The sequence below is a fragment of the Pinus tabuliformis genome, chromosome 5_1, assembly GCF_031772625.1.
Source record: "Pinus tabuliformis cultivar Carrire ecotype Pingquan chromosome 5_1, CPIR1, whole genome shotgun sequence".
NCBI classification, from domain to species: domain Eukaryota; kingdom Viridiplantae; phylum Streptophyta; class Pinopsida; order Pinales; family Pinaceae; genus Pinus; species Pinus tabuliformis.
In genome coordinates this window covers 751,698,792-751,720,477 of record NC_142305.1, presented here as the reverse complement: position 1 = coordinate 751,720,477, position 21,686 = coordinate 751,698,792, and positions in this window count along the sequence as shown.

The window sequence follows — 21,686 nt, the reverse complement described above, 5'->3', positions numbered from 1 at the left end:
AGGTTTAAGAACGATTTATGCTTGGAGAGGAACACATTCAACAGGCTTGCTAGCATACTGGATTTGATTTGTTTGCGGATTCCCAATTCCTGGTATGTTTTCATATTAAAAAAGGAGATACCAAAAACATATACACCTTTGTACATTCTTTTGTTGAATCCTAAACCTGTTTAGAATTTTACTGAATTTTTTCATTCATGCAATAAACTTAAATTTGATTGAGCTACTTGTATATTGGCTTGAACGTTCTGGTCACAAAAATTTCTACAAAATTAATCCTTATCTGAACTGGAGCAGGAATATAGGTCCCCTGTTTATCCATTAATGGTAAATGCATCCGATATATTAGTTGCGGCTCATATCAGATTTGCCTTATACACAACATCCATGGGGTTGTTGTTCCACCATTCTCCTGTGAAAAAATAAAAAGAAATTTGAAAATAATTCACTGTTGTTAATTGAATTGCTCTTTTTTTATTATGCTTTTCATTATAGAAGTGCGACCTAAATATGTGCCCTTCTAAATGAAATTAAGATCTGCCCTTCAAATTTGATCACTGATCCAGCTACCACCACAAGTGGGAACCACGTATCATACAGTTGATGTAGGTGTGCTTATACAGACATCGCAGAAAGAGCGCCCAACAATTGGCGTCCCTGACTAGCCAGACGTGGCAGGAAGGGCGCCCAACAAGTAGCATGTCTCCCCTAAATATATCGATTATAGAATCTGTGTATATTCATAAAACTTATCCCCAAAAGTACATGGCACACCTACGAAACTGCAAACCCAAAATGCTTTAAAAATGGTTAAACAGGTTTCTCTTTTTAGGAATACGTTTCTTAAAGAAGAAATATAAGAATAAAACGTTTGCTAAAACTATCTATTTTTTCAAAATATTGGAAATAAATTTATGTTAATTTACTCTAGTTACGTTTATGTTGTAAAAAAATTATGTTTAGCTCTATTTCAATTTATAAAAAACATTCAACAATATTTTTAATTAGGAAATATTTTATATAATTAATTATAAAGATATAATCTAATTTAATGAATATTCTAATTAATTTTAAAAATATGAAATATCATTATTTAAATAAATGTATAAAAAATATGAATTACTATATTAACTATATAAATTTAAATAGTATATAATAAACAATAAATTTAATGAGTAACTCTATAAATTTATATAGACATAGTATATAGTAAATTTGGGAAATTATAATTTAAGTAGTTTTTAAGTGTGATTTTTTTGGAAAGTTTTATCTTTATAGTGTACAACGCAAATTAAGATTTAGCCATAGAGTTTTTAGCAAGATTTTGGCCAGAAATCAACTAGTTTAAACAACACAAATCAAGATTTGGTCACAAAGTTTTTAGCCAGAAATCCACAAAAAACAACAAAAAAATCACACTGAAATCAACCAGTTTAAACAACACAAATCAAGATTTGGCCACAAAGTTTTTAGTGAGAAATCCACCAGAAACTCCAAAAAATCACACCTAAAACTATTGGTAATTATGTATAATATTGTTATACATTAAATCCATTTTGTTTTTTATTAAATAAAATGGTACTATAATTTATTTTGATTTTTATCAAATATTTAAGAAATAAATAAATATTATAAATGTTATAATTATATTAGTTAATTTTACAATATTACATTGAAAAATAATATATTATTTTTTCTACTCCCACATTTATAAATATATATATTTTTTAAATATTATGATTAATAAATCGAAGTATATTATATTTATTTTTTATTTTTAATTATATTTTTATAATTTTTATATTTAAATATAAGTTAATTATTAGTATTAATTAATTAATTTTCTGCTCTATTAAAAATAGAAAACAAAATTATCCATAGATAGTGATGAGTGTACAGTCACACTATGATGGTTTTGAAGACAGATAGTGATGAGTGTACAGTCACACTATGATGGTTTGGAAGACAGATATCCCTGAGTAGAGATTTATCAAACCAAAAATTAAGCCTACATTCATCTTATGACTTAGTTAATCTGAACCAAAAAAACATTTATCATAATATAAAATTGTTTCTCATTTAAAAATGCCAAATTTATTATGATATTATTAAATATTTAGTTAATTAATATTGTTTCAATAGCACGTTTATTGAAATGATGTAAGATTTTTTAATTTCAGAATATATATATATATATATATATATAAAATAGATATTAATTTTAAATTAATAAAATAAATTATAATTATAATAAATTGAATAAATTATAATTTTAAATTAAAAATGTGATAAACTAAGTATATTATAAATTTAAATTTATAAATACACATTTCACTATTTAATATAAATTTATTTATCTATCTTAAATTAATCTAAATATTATTAATTATTTTAAACCATCTCAAAAATACATACATTTTTATATATTTAAACCATATTTCATATGGGTGAATTATTTAAACCATCTCAAACAATTTTATCTGGAGAGTAAATCTCATCCATCCGAAATGCATAGAACATCCAAAATACAGGTAACGAATCAAATAATTATCCATTCTCACACATTTTAAATACCAACTATCTAAACCGCTATCGAATACTATTGCAAAAATTTCAATCAAAACGCTATTACAATTAACTCAAAGCATGAACTTAACCAAATGTTATGAACTATTTTAAACCACCAACCATTTTAAACCACTATTTTGCCTGTAAAGCTTCCCTTTTTTTTTGCTTCCAAGCCAAAGAGACGAAATATAGAAAACAAGTTTACATCTCCATGGTTTTATTTTTCATGTTTGGGTAGTTAATAGGCTGCAAAACTGAGGCAAGGCACTGTCCGAGGTATGGAAAAAGTTATAAATACCATACTGCACAGGGTACCTAGCTGCGGCAAGTTATAAATTCCATACTGCACAGGGTACCTAGCTGCGGCATAAACTATGTCGCGGAGCTTCTGATGCAAATCCTCGCGCTATACATGTATATATGCATACTTCACGACTTTAAGGATTCTTCAAAGAGTTGAAACTTAATAAAGATACAGAATTGAAACCAATGAGTAGAGAGAAATTAATTTTATGAAACAATTGAACGCTATTAAAATTTGGTTTTAGTGGACATTAACCATTATTATCAATTTCATTAGATATTTATAATTCTCTCCTCCCCACACATTCTCCCACAATAAACTATGACAATGGATAACAGGTCAAATTAATTAATAGCTTTTTTATGTGTTTTTAAATTGAATTATGAGATATAAAAATTATATTAAAAAAAATAAAATATTACTAACGATTTTTTATGCAAGAACATTATGTGGATAGTTGTTTGCCATAATTTAAGTAATGATTTGCATAAAAAAGGGATGAACAACTATCCACATGATATTCTATTGTAAAGGAATTCCTAAATACATTTATTGTCACTATATATCTACTAGTTGCAAAATAAATTTCAAAATATGTTAAAACTCTCACATAGTAAAATTTGAATAATTATAAAATTTGTATATTTCTATAATTTTAATAAAATCCATTCATTCCAATATTGATTTAGAATTAATAAAATTTTAAAAATTTGTTTAATTAGTTATTTTATATATATATATATATATATATATATATATATATATATATATATAGACACACACACACACTTTTGTCATCAATAATTTCAGTTGTTAATTATATTTTGCATAAGAGCCCTGTATTAAGTAGTAATATTGCATATTAGACTTGTATTTTCGAATCTAAATTCAAAACTTGATAACTCTAGTATTTCATTCTCAAGTAGCATTTCAATTTTAATCTATGTGGGTCTTCTCAAAAGTATGCATAATGTTAATCGTTGGATGTAAAATTTAATTTCACACCCAACGAGAGTCTACACTTCAAATTTAAGTAAACTTGTAAGGAGATAAGCCAAAAATACAACTAAAAAAGTAGTTCTTGATATTTTCCCTCCAAAATAGTTACATGTACTTATTTTCAAATTTAAAGCATTTTGATTGGTTTATATATTATTACATGGAAATTACATGAAAATTTCATGATTACTTTTAGGTAAAAAATTCCTCTAATGACACTAGAATGTCATTTATAAATACCTGTGTAAATTTATCAAGTTACTTATTAAGTACATTGTTCATCAAGCACATAAAGGTTGATGATGCATTATTAAGACCAAATGGTAACACTAGAAATTCTTAGTGAAGATATCTAGTCCAAAAAGTTGTCTTATGAATATCTTCATCTTTTATTCTCACCTTCTGATATCGGGTCCTTAAACCAAAATTTTAAAATATGGTTGTTCCAATCACTTGATCGAACAAATCATCAATACGGGGAAATGAGTATTTTTTTTAGTTGTTGACTTGTTTAATTGTCAGTAATCCATGTCCGTTCTAAATGTGCCATCCTTATTCTTGACAAATAACACAGGAGTCCCCCACAGTGATGCACTAGGCCTAATATAGCATTTCTCCATTAATTTTTGTAACTATATTTTCATCTCTAATAACTCAGGTACACTCATTCTGTAAGGAGCTCTAGATAGTGGAGTTACACCTGGTACCAAGTCAATGGAAAATTTATATCTCTGCTGGGAAGTAAGCCCGAGATTTACTCTAGAAAGACATCCTAAAACCCCTTAATGATTGGTAAGGTGTCTAAAGTTTGTGTTTTTGTTTGATGTTCATTTATTTCCACATGCACGATAAATAGCTAAAACCCTTTTCCAGCACTCTTTTTCATTTGTAAGGGTTATATTTTTCTAATTGATATGGGTTTCAGTATTCTTTTGATTATGTGACTCACACATATTACTTTTTTCTCTAAGTAATTTATGACACACATATTACTATTTTCTCTAAGTAATTTATGACAACTCCATGTTTTTCCATCCAGTCCACGCCTATTAGTACATCATAAGATCCTAGGGGAAGGTTATTTAGATTTACTTATGTGGGTTAGCCATTTAGATTGATATTACACTATCTCACTTGGCTAGTTACCCTCCTTTTTGTACCAGCCATGTAGTCTTAATTTTTTCAATTTTCAATTTACACTTTTGCTCAAATTGGGGACTAATTCAACTTAAACTATCCACTAGATCAATTAAAAGATAAAAATATTGGTTTAAAATTGTACCCTCAATCTTGATGATTGTATATTGGTGCCCATCCTGCATGTCCTCTTTCACGACACTTACACTTGGAATGTTTCGAGCAATATTGTTCACAATTGTGGCTTCGTGGAGAGCTTGAATATTCTAAATAGATATGGGATTATCCTGGAAGTATCTCAATAGGTGGGGTTAGCCACACCCCCAACACCTCAATGGTTCTCTCTTCTTGTCCCATTGGTATTTTTATTGTTCAGGTCCATGGGTTTGAACCCAGTCTGAGATTGTGTTGAGTAATTTAAATTCCCTTTACTGAATTTCTTTTGTTGATGATCCTTTCCAAAATTTTAAAGATAGCTAAGTTTCTGTCTCTTTGACCCATTTGTATATTTTTTTAATCCTTACCTTGCCAAGGCTTTAAGCCTTCACCCCTATTCTTAAACTATTGATTGTACAACCTTTATTTCCTTACTGCCTCATCAATGGTCTTAAGATTGTCAAAGTTAATCCTTTCTTTGTGAGGGGATGGTACGCAGTTAAAAACTCATTGCACCTTGGATTTCTCCTCTTTAATATAAGGGTCACGACAACAAGTTGGTAAATTCAGCCACAAACTCATCAATGCTAACTTCCCTAGCATTAATTCATGAAACTCGTTTTGTCTGTGATCATAATATCCTTCATTCAAATATCAATAATTGATCTGTCTTAGGAATTCCTCCTAGGACATTGTCTTCTCCTCCAAGGTATGTACTCTTTTGACCTCTTCCCATGAGAGAGAATATTTACGTTGTAGTTGATAAATGGCCAATCGGGCCTTCGGATTGCTCTAATACTTGTAAAATTGAAAATACTTGGTCATGTTGAGGAGCCAAGCCTTTGCATCCTCCTCTTTCTCTCAATCAAAAGTAGGGGGTTTTATTTTCCTAAGATCCCCTTGTAACTCCTTCTTCTCCTTTCATTTCTAGGTTTTTGGAAAATTGCTATCTAAATCACCTCCACTTTTAGACTTCTCTAATTCCATCTCCACACTCGTTCTTTTTAGTGCTTTTGGCTCTATTATTTTATGACTACACTTTACAGTCAACTCTCTTATATCCTTTCCTGCTCCTCACTAGCCTTCAAAATGCATTCATTTGTGTTCCTAATGTGATCCAACTCTTGCTAGAAATTTTGGATAATATCCATAAACTAAGATGTTGGTGGGGTACTTTCGTTCCCCAACTCTATATATAATCCCTATCCTTCTGTTATAAGTGGTCGGGGATCCTCTTCCATTGTGTGATTGTCTTCTTCACTCGAATACTTGATAGTCAACACAGACCGGTATTAGCATGTCAATATTTTATTCAACATTTCAGTTTTGAACATCTCTAGTTATTACTGTGGTGGTCCTTTACAAGCATAGTTTTGAAACCATGGTATGATACCATATGTCATGACTCCAATTTTTTTTTCATAACTGTAAGGTCAATATGGTTGTTATTCTCTTATAATCACACGATACATTATTCTTTAAACCTTAGATTTCGCATTGGTGAAGCCGAATCCATAGTCATAGTAACCAATATAATTGTTCCCATATTGTTGAATACCTAAGTATGCATAGTATGGTCCTATTTTATACTACTGTCAAAATTTTATATACCAATCATTTATTAATGGTTTCATTATCAACTATGTAAGGCACAATAAGCCTTAGGATGAACTCATTTTAACAGGTATTATATTTATGCATTCTATGTATTGTGAACTCGTCTAGCAACATAAATATCCTAACCTTCACACTAACGCAAATTTTAAAAGGGTTTTCTTGAAAATTGATCACATCAAACCCATCGTTGCCATATGTCTAGGACCCATGTGACATTCACATGCCCACCATGGGTTGTCCCACCGAATATTTTAGGTCTCGAGGGATGATCTGACGGTCTCCCAACGATAAACCAAACCCTAATATTTGAACTAGGTCGCCCCCCATTTTCTTTTGATAGCATTATTTTTTTCTTCATGTTTTTTCCGCTCTCGAAGAACCACACCAAAGGAATCCTAGGGCACGACACTTGGGATGTGACTCAACCTAACTAGACACTATATCCCTTGGGGCTTGCCCTCGATGGCCTAATTGTAAATAGAGGTATTGTGAACAGTTTCATATAAACATTATTTTTTTTCCTCCATCTTTTCTCAAATATGATGGTGGCATTGATTAACTAGGATGATTTTTTTTTGTTTCCTTTCAACCAATAGGTAATAAAACCTCTATGCTCGTGAATGAATAAAGGGTTCTCACTGCCACTACCCTCATAAGGTAATTGTTGGATTGTTGGGGCCTGACCCAGGTTCCGAGTTAATTAGCTAAACAAATCTCGGTACTACTGGCCCTTTCAGCAACATTCTCTGGAGTGCGGGCTGAGGTCTCACCTGAAGTAGTATGGGAGGGTGCTAGAACCAGGTTTCCGCACCCTTGAGATGTTTGATGAGTTTGACTGGTCCTTTGTTTGTCCCTACGCGTAGGTGGCTCAATGCACTTTCCCATTCCTTGTGGCCTGATACACTGCCTTCGTGCAGCCCTAACCAGGGGCTATGCCACGCTTTGCGCTATTACCCAAGATCTCATTTATCTTCTAGTATTGTTTAAGCACCTTGACCTACATAAGTGTCTTAAGTTATACTTAACAATACAAAACATTCATATAGGTTCACAGAGTAAATAAACAATATATTTTCAAGCTATATCAATCATGCATTAAACTAGGGAAAAGATACACAGAATTATAGCAAAACTTCTATTTATTGATTCATCCAATTGTTACAGACTTGACCTGCCCTGTGCACTCAGCTGCAGGGGTCTGGGCACTCAGCTGCAGACTACGAGTCCTCTGCGCACTCAGTTGCAGAGCCTCCTCCTACTCTACGACCCACAGACACACTTTACAATTTGACTCGATCACTTATACTTCCTTATTCGTTAGTTATCTTTTACACTTAGAGCCTCGCTCTGTTTATACAATCCCATGGTCCGCAGACCATGGGTAGGTCTATCCAGCTGACATTACATTACAAAACTAGGGCGGACAACCCTGTGAATCTATCATACTTTCGCATCCCGTGCTCGCTATTCGCGGAACTTTTTACAACAAGATTTGGTAAAAAATTGGGCTTCAAGCCCCAACACATGCCTTTCGGGGGGATTCCATGCCCAACAGGCCCCCAACACAAACATCATGACTCGCCCTCGAGTCACTCTATCGGCGCCAAGATCTTTGCGTGAAGTCCCTCCAATTGTTCTCGAACTGCAGCAAGGTCAGCAGCGCATTGAGTTGTTGCTTGCTGGATCTGCTGCATATGTTGTTTTGAGACCTCTATGTTGGAACTGCTTCTCTGAATTTGTGTCGGTATCCCCTGCATTTGTTTATAGTGCTACACCTTTGTTTGGATCCTTGGAGCACGAAGACTATGCTTCTATTGGTTAGTTAGATAGTCGGGCCACCTGTGTAGGGCTTTAAGCGGTTGCTATTCACTTTGCTTGGGAAAGGCTCTCCATTTAGTTTGACAAGTTGTACCACACCTCCATCTATGACTTCCTTAACAACGTATGGTCCCAACCAATGCATTCTGAACTTTCCCGAGAATTTTTCAAACTTACTGTCATACAACAGTACTAAATCATTTATTTTGAAGGTGTGCAACTTAATATGGTGACCGTGCCAGGCCTTCTCAGCCTGCTTTTGCACCAATTGATGAAATCCAGCCAGAAACCGTACTTCCTTGAGTTAATCCAACTGCACAAGTCTTTCTTCAAGGCTTCGTGGTCTGTTAGACCTATGATCACTGCTATGCACAAACTAGGGACAATATACTCCATTGGCATGATAGCTTCCACACGCTAAACTAGCCAGAAATGTGTCTGTCCCGTTAGTTTCTTGCATGTTTTATTATAAGCCCACAGTACTGCAGGTACGCGCTTGTCCTAATCACTCCGCTGCGTGTTGCATACTTTGGTTAGCACGCTCTCCAATATTTTGTTGAGTGCTTCTACTATCCCATTGGCTTGTGGGTGATACTGTGTGCTTTTCTGATGATACTCCTAGAACTCTTCTATTAGCGAGCTGATGGTTTCGTTTAGGAAATGTGTACCGCGATCACTCATTAAGATTTTTGGAATAGCCAAATCGAGTCAACACATGTTCAAACAAAAAATTCACAGCCGTGGTAGCCATGCAGTCTTTGACTAACTGCACTTTTGCCCAACAAGTCAGGTACTCTATCGTGGTGATAATGTATCGTGCGCCCATTTTTCCCTGAGGTTTGATAGGTCCTACAAAGTCGATTGCCCACTTTTCTAAGGGTTGTAGTGTCATTTGCATATTCAAAGGCATCTCCTCCCTTCGCGATGGTTTACATGTCCTTTGACATATATCACAGGCTTGCAGTGTGCTTTTGAATCCTGGTGAAGGGTTGGACACCAAAACCCTGCGCGGAGAATCTTTTGCACGGTCACTCGTCTTGCATAGTGTCCTCCTACAGTGCCCCTATGTGCTTTCATGAGGATCTAACTTCATTCAATTTCAGATACGTACCTTCGCAGTATCTCATCATTGCCCATTTTGTATAGGTGTCTCGCGATGACAGAAAAACTAGCCATGCGCACCACCAGTTCCTTCTTTTGCTAGATGGAGTATTCCTTTGGCGTAGTCTCTATTGTCAAAAAGTGGATTATATCTTCAAAGTTTCCATCCGCGATGCGCATAGAAAAAAGTTGTGCGTCAGGTAATCCTTCCTCCAAACTAGTAGGTTCCTCGCTCGTCTCAATACGCGACAAGTGATTTGGTCCTGCATTCAGGCATCCAAGTTTTACCATGACCTCAAAGTCATACTCTTGGAACAATAAGAGCCACCTGCATATGCGCCCCCCCAACACAAGCTTATTGACCAAGTATTTCAGTATGGAATGGTCTGTATACATCTTGCAATGTCCTCCTAGCAAATAGTGCCAGTATTTTTGGAGTGCGTACACCATAGCCAACTCCTCGCGTTCAATTCTAGGATAGTTCTTTTCTACTTTGCACAACCTGTGACTTGTGAATGCGATAGGGTGATCCAAGCCCTCTCCACCCTCTTGTGTTAGCACCACTCCCAATGCTATACATGATGCGTCAACATGGACATGAAACTCCACATCCCATTTTGGGAAGACCAGGATTGGGGTGGAGGCCAATTTCTCTTTTAGTATGTATCCAGGGTCTTCAAGTAGTCATCATTCCAACAAAACGTGACATCCTTTTTCAACAGTTTCTCCGTTGGTGTGGTGATCTGGGCATAGCTTTTAATGAACTTCCTATGGTACCCCATATGTCCCAAGGTAGCGCGCAACTGTTTAACACTACGCTGTGCTTCCAAATTTAGAATTATTGCAATCTTCGTGGGGTCTACCATTAGTCCTTGTTTGCAGACCACATGTCCCAACAGGTTCCCAAAGGGAACGAGGAACGTACACCTTTTAAGGTTCAGCGCGATTTAGTGTCATTGACAAGTATCTAGCATCAAGCATAAGCTTGCTACGTGGTGCTTGACCAATCCAAATACAGTCCAATCATCCAGATAGACCTCTAGAAACTTGTGGATATATTCTTTGAATGTGGCAACAACTATGCGTGAAAAGATGGTTGGCATGTTGTTTAACCCAAACGACATGACGGTGTATTGAAAGTAGCCCCACTCAATCGTGAAGTTGTTCTTTCTCTTATCTGCCGACGTGATTTTTATTTGGTGGTACCCTGAGAACCCGTCCGTGAAATAATATGCTTCTTGCTCGCCAACATTTTCCAATACTTCATCTGTGAACAGGGTCGGGAATGGGTCATGCACACAGGCATCATTCAATTTCGTGATGTCCACACATATTCTTATCTCGCCCTTCTACTTCTTCTCTTTCACTATCATAGGGCTTACCCAGTCAGATTCTTCCACTGGCTCGATAATTCCGGCTTTGAGCATTTTGTCTAATTCTACGCAGACCATTTCATTGTACTTTGGATTCAAATGGTAAGGCCTCTACTTAACTGGCTTTGCATCGGGTTTTATGGTGATATTCATCATCCCTAAATCGCCAATGATCCCCTTTAAGTTTGTGATCTTGGTCGGGAATAAATCTTGGTACTCGTGGAGTAACTCACTGACCTTATCAACCGTGGCATCAGCCCAGTAGTTGCCGAGCGTTGCATACTTCAGTTTGGCCTCCGTACCAATGTTCACCTGCTTTGTTTTTACCGGTGCGGTAATGTCGGGGTCTTCAATAAATGGTCCTTGAACCTCGCGATAACATTCAGTTTCTGGAATGTTAACTTTTCACGGATCTTCGACATCTTCTTCAATGTTTACGTTGTAACACTCTAGCGCCTAGCTCAGCTGGGTCACCCATTTAGGTTGAAGCACTTCCATTGGCTCCTGGGGTATTTAAAGATAGCTGCTTTTACTGCTTGTAGTGCATCATCAATAGTATCTCACCAATGATCCTCAAATGTGAAGGTTAACATGAATCCTTCGTGCAAGATATACCATTCATTCATGCCATGGTGGAGCTCTGTCTCTATTTACCAATTCATGGGTATAATATCAAGGGTGTGATAGAATAGGTGCACCCACTCAGGTTGTGGCTCTTCCCCATAGACCTTTTTCCATTTTTCAAGGTGTGCACGTGGATCATCCCGTCTGTCATACTTATCTTTCAATCACATCTGAGGCTTCCCAAATCATAGGCGCATCATCCTTCGGCATTTGCACCAGTCCTCAAAAGTCTTCTGGTGCGTACCCTACCACCTTGTGGGCGTACCTCGCAGTACCCATTTTAGAGCGTTGAAACACTACTGTTCTGATACTTCTGTTTCAAATTTGTTCAGGAAGTCATCCACCTCGCTCAAACCGTCATACGTAGGCAGATCTCTTACCTCTGTTGCTACACAGCGTAGCGACCTTGTCATCATGTTACAGTTGAGCAAGGTTACCTCGTGTAACCGATTCTGCCATCACTCTATCTCTTTGTCAGAATCTGATGTGCAGAAGATTTCATGCTCCCATGAAATCCGACCTTTCGTAGTTGGATTTACCTAGTATTTCTCACGTGCAGTTATCTTGCAGATGCAGTCCATATCGTCATTGTTTTCATAGTCATGCACTGGCTTTGTGTAGAGCGATCCTTCTGTAGGGTCCAACGGTACCTCTACGCACAATGGCTTTTTCTCAAAAATCATCTTGCACTTTTTTAGATTTATCACTCCATTCATGTCAGTGGCCCAATCTATTTCCAATAGTGCGGGGTTGGGATTGTTGTCATCAACAATCTCTATCACTTCAAAATCTGCTAGAGCGCTTTATCCTTTGATGTCTACTCTGATTGCCTGCAATCTCTACATAGGGAGGATCTTTTGCTACTTCGCCATCCGCAGTTGGATAGGAGATGATTGCAATGTAGGCCTGCCCATGCATTCCCATGTCTGCTTTGGCAGGATGTTCATGTCTGATCCTAGATCCAAAATCACTTGATCCATCTCATATTCCCTGGTCTGCGTGGTCAATCTCATATCCCTCCCTATTCGCGTCGTGTGCTTCTCGAGCTTCCGGACTACGCGCAGTTATCTTGGTGCGGTCCTAGCACATCAAGTTATAAGTTCTTGCAGCACCTTTACATCATTGTTATCGCATAGCAGCTTCATGCATGTCTCCAAGAACATAGTGAGCATTGATGGGTCCATTTATGGCTCCAATCTTCCTTTACTTCCTGCAGTGGAGGCATCATCGAAGCTCCTCTTAGCTTCCATGAAGGACTCCTTAGTGCGCTCCAAATCAAATTCTTCTTCCTTTGTTGGAGCCTTGCGAACCCAAGTACTTTCTTCAGGCTTCTTTCCTTGGTCATCCCCTGTCGTAATACCACTCTGGAGCATGATATTTACATTAGGGTCTTCCTCGCATGGCTCAGCCATCATCATTTGGAGGTTTTGAGTCAAGGGAGGTTGGAGTGCTCCTTTATTGCACAACCTCGCTATCAGTGTTGGGCAGTTCTCTATCTCATGATCAAACAATGTAAAATACAAGCATGATGGTCATGTTAGATTCGTACAATCACGGGCATAATTTCATGGCCCTCCACAACTGTAACATGTCAGTTTTCCACGACCTCTTCCTGGTCCCATTCTACCTCGGCGTTGTCTGTGCCCTTGAAATCTTGTTCGCGCCATCCCTATGTTCTAGTCAAGGGGCAATGTTTCGACCTGAACACTGTAGGTAGGAGTCTGATCCATCATCAATTCATAACTTCTACATGTGCGCTCATCATGGCCTACTGATCTGCAGAAATTACAGAACAACTGCTGGGAATTCTGCATATACTTCTGTAATATATGGTAGTTATTTGTAGCATGCTTTCCCCCTATTTGACAAATCGCACAACATAATATAGGCACTGTGCTTTGTCCTACTTGTGACAGTGGTCTAAATGGCATTAGTCCTCCTCCCGTGAGGAAATTCATGAATACCGGGCAGTGGTTCTTGTCTTGTCCCTGGTCCTTGCGCTTCATGCACCATACCTCATCGTGCCCTTATGGGCAGGCCATCCTGTCTTGTTTCAAACTCTGCATCTCAAGGCACAATTTTTTCAGCGACACGTGAATTTGCTGAATCCCCAGGTTAGGATCTTGTATCGGAGTCTCGTTCAATCTCATTGCAACCTCCAAAGCTTTAGCTTGAGTGGTTAGTATTTGTTGCATCAGCGCATTTCATATATGCGGTGTTAATGATGCTACAAACCATTCGCGGTGTTTCCCATCTGTTAATGTCATGTTTGCTTCGCAAATTCTTCACTTCAGTCTTTGATCCAACTCCCACGGGGTTTTGCCTGGTAGCATTGTGATTTCCTTGAATCCAATAATTAACTGTGCCTCTAATTTTGTCCCGCTAAATTCTTTGTTTAGTGCAACTTGAATATCCACTATCCCTACATTCGGATTGTCATTGGAATGCTTAATGTACCAGGTCAGCGCGCAATTTTGCAGAGCACTAACCAATGTTGCTTTCTTTATATTGTTGTCCATGACACCCTTTGCTTCCCATACAGCTTTTATCACGAACCAAAACTGGTCCGAATCTTCATTCCCTACTCCCTTGAACACTGGTAGCTCTATTTCATTGGCCATAGTGCTTCGCGGTGGCAGCGGAGGTGGTATGGGAGAAATCAGGGGTGAAGATGGTGAAACTAGTGGTGGTGTGGGTGGGGGTGGTATGTGCGGAATTCCCTGCCTTATCAGATTGATGACACTTCTTGGCGAGACCTTCACAAGCTCTTCTTCGTCCCCTCGCAGAGGTGAAATCAAGGGGCTAGTCTCTAGTTTTGTGCTACCTTTGTTTCTGTATATTCTCCCACTTTGCGTAGCCTCAAACATCAATTTATTTGCATAACCCAATTTTCACATAGTAGCATTTTAATCCAAGTGTTCAAATATTTAACTTACTTATCTCATGGTCCCTTGAGGAAGCGTCGTTCTGCCTTGCTGTAACTTACTGAAGCAGGGAAAATTTTAAGAACCCCCCCTAAATTTATAAATATAATAAATGGGCGAATCTCCATGGTATATAGGAAAAATGGAAGGTGATTTTATCAATAATATAATATGTATATATAATTGTTTGGCGAATCTCTCACCAGGCATGGCAAATATTTTACTCAATTATAAAATCTTGTAAGATCTTGGCGAGTCTTTCACTAAATAATAAAACTTTGTAAAGTCCTAGTGAATCTTAGCATAGGCTACATGTTGGTTTAATTCCCCCATTTAAATAGGCTACATTCCAGGTGAATACCATGGGTCAATACCATGTGCCCTTTTGGTGAATACCATGGGTCAATACCATGTGCCATTTTTATTTTTATTAATTCTAATATTAGCGTTAATAATGGTTTTTTGCATGGTATTAATAACAATCTAGTCCATGGTATTTTTCCCATGGTATTTTGGCCATAGGTTTCACCTAAATATAACCCCTTTTTTGAGTGTTCGTAAATATAAGGTGACTTATGGAGTAAATATAAAAAAATGTTTTATTTGTTTACCATACCTCTCGTTTATTTATATTTTTATTAATTTACCATACCTCTTTTACAAATATGGTATTTGGCCCATAAGATTCAATTAAATAAAACCTCTTTCTTGAGCCTTCATAAATAGAACGAGGGTTATGGACTAAATATAAAAAGAGGTATTTACGATACGTCTAGTTTATTTATATTTTTATTTATTTACCATACCTTTTGAGTAAGTATAAAAAAGACGTTTTATTTATTTACCATACCTCTCATTTATTTATATTTTTATTAATTTACCATACCTCTTTTATAAATATGGTATTTGGCCCATAGGATTCACTTAAATAAAACCTATTCTTGAAAATGGGCGAATGGATTCACTTAAATAAAACCTATTCTTGAAAATGGGCGAATGGAAGGTTGTAAGTCCTAATTTCAAGGGCTAAATTTACCTTTTTTACCCTCTCCCTTAAAATAAGGTGGGCTATTTGAGGTGATTTGTAAAAATGTACTATGATACAAAATATTCGCCCACTAAACATTTAAAACCCCTTAATTTCGCCAAAGGGCAAACATTTGCCCCTAAAATTATCCTTGTACTGAAGTATCTACTATGAATTCGGTGATGAACCCTCCTATGATTCGATTGAGCTAGTGGTTGACAGCGTGCACAATCTTATCTTCTGATGCTTCTAGTCTGCGAACCAATTCTGGAGTCCACATAATAGGTTTGTCAAGTTTACACCTTCCTTGGCTATCTACTAGCTTCACGATCCACTCATACAACTCAGTGGGGAAGGATGCAAAGAAAATTTTGTGGATCTCCATATATAAGTAGCAGTCTAACCACTCTTCCTTTGATAGTTGCATATTCCTGTTTTCCTGCGCCGCAAACTCGTGAATATTTCTGCCCAACCAATCTTCAATTCCTTTCTTTGTGAGATTCGAGTTATATGACATTAGACATCTCTATGCAGATCCAGGTCACAACAATGGAACCATTTGTTGGCTTGTTGGGGCCTGACCTAGGTTCAGAGTTAATTAGCCTAACCAATCTTGGTACTACTCGCGCTTTTGGCAATAGTCCACAAAGCGCAGACTGAGATCTCACCCAAAGTAGTATGGGAGGGTGCTAGAACTAGGTTTCCACGCCCTTGAGATGTCCAATGAGTTCGACTGGTCCTTTGTTTGTCCCTACGCGTAGGTGGCTCTGCACACTTTCTCGTTCCTCGTGGCCTCATACACTGGCTTCGCCCAACCCTAACCAGGGGCTGTGTCGTGCTCTGCGCTATTACTTGAGATCTTATTTATCTTCCAATATTGTTTAAGAACCTTCACCTACTTAAGTGTCTTAAGTTATACTTAACAATACAAAACATTCATATAGGTTCGCACAGTAAATAAACAATATATTTGAAAACTATATCAATCATGCATTAAACTAGGGAAAAGATACACATAATTATAGCAAAAATTCTCTTTATTGATTTGTCCAACTGTTATAGACTTGACCTGCCCTGTGCACTCAGCTGCAGGGTTCCTCGCATTCAGCTGCAGACTACTAGGCCTTTGCACACTTTGCCGCAGAGCCTTTTCCTACTCTACAACCCACAAACACACTTTACACTTCGACTCAATCACTTAGACTTCCTTATTTGTTAGTTATATTTTACACTTGGAGCCTCGCTCTATTTATACAATCCCATGGTCGACGGACCATGGGTAGGTCTATCCAGCCAACATTACATTACAAAACTAGGGTGGACAACCCTATGGCTCTATCATACTTTTGCACCTTGCGTCTGCTATTTGCGGAGCTTTTACAACACGATTTGCTCAAAAATTGGGCTTTAAGCCCCAATACATGCCTTTGTGGGGGATTCCATGCCCAACAGTAATTTGTAACTACATATCCTTTGGTGCTTCTTATTTATTTTTACAGTACTTTTTTTCTGGTTTTTATAATGTCTCTCCTTAACTGAAGATTCATTTGCTAACACTTGATACGGCTTCAACAAGGACCATAAATTAGTTTCCATTCTTCTCCATCTCTTAGCAATGTAATACAGCTATCCCTATTCAGCCTTCAATGGTACCCCCCTTTGAAGAAAATAGGCTTTACTTCTAGGGTTAGTGTTTGCATCTCTATTTTTTTAACTGCTCGAAAAAATTTCATAACCCTTGTTAAAGATCTGAACCTAACTCATCCCGTTGTATAATTTTCCCTTTATCAGTCTCAAATCATATGTATTTATCTTCAAATCGGCGCAAAATCTGGTTTTTCACTGGAGTTCTCATCCAATGTCTCGACAAGAAATTCTAGTTATGTCCCCTTCTTTGCTTTTTTTGCAATCTTCATTATTTTTGGTGTTTAGTGGTCCCTTGATAATTCCACTTTCTTATCATTTGTTCCTTGGGTTAAATGTTGGGGGGTTTTTTATTTGAAAGGGAGTTCGAGACTAGACCTATTAATCCCTTATTCTCATGTAATCCCCTTAATTCATTTCCTCTTCTATTGTCAAATAAAGATTTTCCTATATATACATATATACCAGGGCCTGTGTGTTTTCATTCCACCTATACATCATTTATACAATAATGCAGGCGTTATTTTTTTTTCTTCTTAAAGGAAATAATTTGGGTCCGTCATAAGTATATCTAACTCTATTATCTCTTGGTAGGTTAGACAACTCCTGAAGGGAATTCATGCATTAGGTAAAAACATAGGTTGTTTTCTGCTACTAAATTCAAAGCTTATTATAGTTTTTTTTCCTTTCAACCTATTTGGAATGAAGGTTTCCTACTCATGGGTTTATTAACTGCCTTTCTATGACACATGCAAGTTTGCATCGACCTTAAAAAAACTCGAGCTTACGCTTTGAAGAGTTTTGTCTCCTTATGCGCAACAAATTTACTTCTTTTCCTCCACGCATGTTTCAGGTCAGCAATTGTTTTGACTGGACTTGCGTCTGGTTCCTTGATGAATGCAGCCTGCCATGGAATTTATTTACTTGTTTTTTTTTTGTATCGAGAAGTAGAGGGACTTGTTTTTATTCTCTCCATATCTAATTTTGGAATTAATTTTCTTGAGTAACACTCCAATTCCATCAATAATGCCCATGTGACTGAATTTTATACTATGAAATTATATCACATATAATGCCATTGTTCTATACTTATATCAATTATATTATTTCACGTGTAGTCATTTATTACATGAATTCCCTATGGTTGTATGTTTTGGCCCTTATTTTATATTTAATATTTTTTTTTTTGTAAGCTAGTGCGGTACTCTATTTTCCATTATAAAAACCATGAGAAATTTACAAAAATGGACAGGTCTCCACCCACCCTTAAGGGAAACCGGGCTTCGTTACCATCTGAAATGTTTCAAAGCCATCCAAAAACAGTATGTCACCATCCTATCTATCCATGCTAAATATACATCTATCCTGATCAACAGTTTAAAGTTTTCTTTCTGAGACAGTATCATCAAAATATATATAAACAAAACACAGAAAATCTACTACATAGATAAAAACCTCGTCCCTTGAACTGCAATCTGTTACTGCTTCGGTGCATCCTTTGGTTCTTTCTCTAACTTGATACCCAGACCTCCTTCTTGGAGCAGCTGCACGATAGCATCCATCTTCTTGTCTTGCATCATAAGAGTCACTTGAATATTTTTCAGTTCCTTTTTCATAGTTGGGATACCTTGAATCAATTCTGCCATCTCTAAAGCGACTTGTTCCATAGCCTTAGCTAATAAACGTTTCATACCCCAGTAGACATGCAGAGACTGTTTATATAATGACATTCTACCGCGTGTATGTCCAGGGTCAGGGAGATATTGTTCCCAATCCTCCATCTCTGGCTCTGAATACCCCTGCAATGCTTCTTCCTCCATCTGCTCTATCATCCTTCTAATATTAGGATTAGTATCCAAAACATATGCAGCTTCTGCTTCTTGCAGACGCCTCCTCACATCCTTCTTCCCTCGCTTTCTTCCACGTGCCTCACTGGCTGCACCTTCCTCCATTTCCGAACGCAGATTTGAGTTTCTACTGCCTCGACCACCACGTCCCGCAGGTCTCCCTCGCCCTCGCTGCTTCTCTCTTCCCCGTGCTCCTCTGCCCCGGCCTCGTTCCTCCACCTCTTCTTCGTCATTGAGGTCTTCACTCTCGTCCTCACTGTCTCCCGCTTTTCTCATTTGGGGCTTCCCCAAGCCCACTTTGCCTTTCCCTCCCCGTGGAAGCTCCTCCTCTGCAAAGAACTTTCTAATGTCAAATTCCTCTTCCGAATCCTCCGGGATATCGAGATAAACCCTCTGCATGGCTTCCTCAACAGTGCTCTTGCCTTTTTCCATGGGGGTCGCCGTTTTACTCCGCGTCAACCTGCCTACCCCCCGCTCCTGGTTCTCCGCCATCTTACAATCAGTCTTCCTCTGCAATTCTGCTTTGCGTTTCCTCACTCTACTCCTCTGCATATGGAGGTTCGGCCACTTACATGCATTACTTAAACAATCGTGAGGCTGCCACCTTGCCATCGTGATTTTATATTTAATATTAACGCATGTGCTTATAGCAAGAATTCTAATTGGAGGGAAGGTCATGCTTTAATGAATTGTATTTTCACTGGTTTATTTTCCTTTCTAGAAACATTAACCAATGATTGAATTTTTCATATTTTTTCCCTTTCAGTCAAAGAGTAAGTCATTTTTTACTTCTCTGTTATTGAAAATTTTAGCCCTTTTTATATTTAGAATATGGCTCATCGCTAATAGTTTGATTCAATCAATTTTATACTCCTCACATGATTAATAGTAGCTCTATCTTATCAAAAACCCTATACAATGTATTCCATACTAAAGTAACCATCCAAGCTTAGATCCTTTGTTGTATTGAATTTTGTGATATTGTGATATAGTAATATACTTCGAATTGAGTTACTCTAAAACATAAATAACTGGGAGAAATACTTACAGTGACTAAAATCATTACTCTTGAAATAATATTTCTCACTGATACTTAGAGTGCCTACTTGCGAGTTATATATATATATATATATATATATATATATATATATATATATATATATATATATATATATATATATATCATATCTAGTCGAGAATTCTTCCAACTCGGTTATAGACAATTTTTTTTTCCTTTTTGTATTACTGCAGCTCCCAATGTGACTTAATTAATTTCGTAACTATATGAATGTACACAAACCTTACAAGTCGGTTTCCTTATAGTGTTATGCCTCATAGGATTCATGCAGGAGACACACATTTTTTTCTAACTAATGATATCCTAGGAAAAATGCTAACTAGAGTTGGACTAACCGTTCTCCCAATCCACAATAATACTCACACTGATTCTTTATGGATTCTGATCCAGTTCTAACAACATTGTTTATAGGAATCTAAGATATATTACAAACACTGAAGGTATCTCTTAACCCAATCTATGTACAATCACTATCACATAGAAATCACACAATAAATCAATCATTTAACATCATGAATAAAATAATATCCCATATTTTCTGGTGTTATTCTGCCTGTAATTTATGCATATATATGCACCTACAAACAAAAAACACATATATTCAAAAGTTGAAATATAATAAATTGTCTAACTCTGTCTACTTCTGATATCACACTTGGGAACATACACTGTCCTCCTAACCTTGAATTGAATCCTCCAGTTCCCCCCGAGCTGAGATATGAATTCCAAAGGAATCAATAACCCTCTTGAATCCCTAGATAATTTATTTTATACATTTTCTTCCATATCATATTTTTCTTTAGTGACATCCCAATGGGTCTACCAATCCACTTGCCTAGGATTTCTTCCCTTTTATTTTTCTTTAAATCCTGATTTTCTCTCTTGCGGCATTTTATTCCACCCATACTTAACGTCTTTCTCCAAATAAGTAATTTAATGGTTCTTTCTCTCCCATCTCATTAAGTCCTATATATTTTCTCCTATGATTTCTTATGAGTACTTATCATGGAAGATTTATCTCGATCTCATCCATCAATGAGACTTTTCAACTTCTTAGAAATAATCTCTTAACTCTGGTCTTTCATTCCCAAGTACTTCTAATCCTTTTATTTATTAATAAAAATTTATATTACATCATAATAACTTTGTTGTTCACATTGCATTTCAGCCGAATATGGATTTCCCGCCATCTAGTATAATAGTTCAGTTTACATATAGTAAGACATTAACATATCAAAAACAAAGGGGCATTACATCTTCCCCTCCTTTTTATTCAATGTCGTCCTCGATGTTCATTGTTAAATTGCTTCACTTTTGAAAGAGTGTTGATTAGGCTTGTTGCATTTTGTCCTCTAACTCCCAGGTAGCCTCCTCAGATGTAAAGTTCTTCCATTTCACTTTAGCCCGAGCAACAACTCAATTGTAGCAAAATCTCTTTATGATCTAACATGCGAAGTGGCTCTGCCAGG